General features: G+C 38.8%; 1 protein-coding gene across 2 annotated transcripts in view; it reads right to left on the bottom strand.

Moving 5' to 3' along the window:
* Positions 1-1,437, bottom strand: part of PPP1R14A (protein phosphatase 1, regulatory (inhibitor) subunit 14A) — a 7,327-nt gene that overhangs the window by 5,323 nt on the left and 567 nt on the right. The window lies entirely within an intron of this gene.

Raw genomic sequence — 1,437 nt, 5'->3', positions numbered from 1 at the left:
AGGAAAACAAAATCTTTTGTTTGTCTACTTTCTAAATAATTGATGCAATTACTATTGAGTTATAATAATATATATTCAAACTTCAAATTAGATGTTTTTATTGCTCTATCCTTTAGTAAACATTATTGTTTATATTATTTTCTATTGCTGCATAACAAATTAGCACAAACTTAGTTGGCTTCAAACAGCACAGATTTATTATCTCATAGCTCCTGATCCAGTCCAGTCATGGCTTAGCTGGGCCCTCTGCTCCAGGCATTGGCCAGGGCTGGAGTCTCACTGGAGGCTCGACTGGGGAAAGATCTGCTTTCAACTGCTTGCAGCTTGCAGTTGTGGGGATGAGGTATTCTTTTTCCTTTTCTTTTTTTTTTTGAAACAGTCTTGCTCTGTTGCCTGGGCTAGAGTGCTGTGGATTAGCCTAGCTCACAGCAACCTCAAACTCCTGTACTCAAGCAATCCTCCTGCCTCAGCCTCCCGAGGAAGCTGGGATTACAGGCATGCACCACCATGCCTGGCTATTGTTTTTTTTCTATTTTTAGCTGCCTGGCTAATTTCTTTCTATTTTTAGTAGAGACAGGCTCTTGCTTGTGCTGAGGCTGGTCTCGAACTCCTGACCTCAAGCAATCCTCCCAACTCAGCCTCCCAGAGTGCTAGGGTTACAGGGCGTGAGCCACCGTGCCTGGCCAGGTTTGAGGTTTTCATACCGATCTCAGCTCCTAGAGGCCACCTACAGTTCTTTGTCTTGTGGCCCTTTCCATGAGTCCTCTTACAACCTGTCAGCTTACTTCCTCAAAGCCAGCAACACAGAGACTTTCTTTCTTCAGATTGTAAAAAGCAGTCATATAAGATAAAGTAATTGTGGGAGTGACATCGTATATCCTTCGCCATATTGTGTTGGTTAGAGTCAAGTCCCAGGTCCTGCTCACACGCAAGAAAAGGGATTATATAGGATGAGAACATGGGAGCTCCCCTAACATCTATTTGCCACAATGTTCTATAGAGAAGTTAACATAGAGAACTCCCAGGTATATAGTTGACTCCTGACACATGAAGACTCAGCTGCTATATGTATTCCTTTTGAAAATAAGTTCATAACAATTTGGAACCATTTGGGCTTGCATTAGGTACAGTTTGAGTCTCCAATCTTTATGATTCTACATATTCTTGCATTTAAATAATAGATTAGAAATAAAAATAATAACACAGTGATCACAATGATGAAGAAACCATTCCGTCATTCTACATATTTCTTTGGAATTTTTGTGTTTAAAACAGCAAAACCGTGTGAACTGTGCAATGTATATTTTTATTTGGTAAGTGCAAATAATCATTCATATATGAAATATTTTACTGAATTTGAGTAGTATCTTTTTTGGGGGGTATGAAATTATCCTTTATTGAAATATTTTCCTTTGTACTTTTTTTTTTTTTTTTTTT

The sequence above is a fragment of the Propithecus coquereli genome, unplaced genomic scaffold (genome assembly GCF_000956105.1).
Source record: "Propithecus coquereli isolate 6110/MARCELLA unplaced genomic scaffold, Pcoq_1.0 Scaffold53, whole genome shotgun sequence".
Lineage (NCBI taxonomy): Eukaryota > Metazoa > Chordata > Mammalia > Primates > Indriidae > Propithecus > Propithecus coquereli.
The sequence above is the reverse complement of the archived record's forward strand: the minus strand, read 5'-3'. Positions and strand labels throughout refer to the sequence as shown.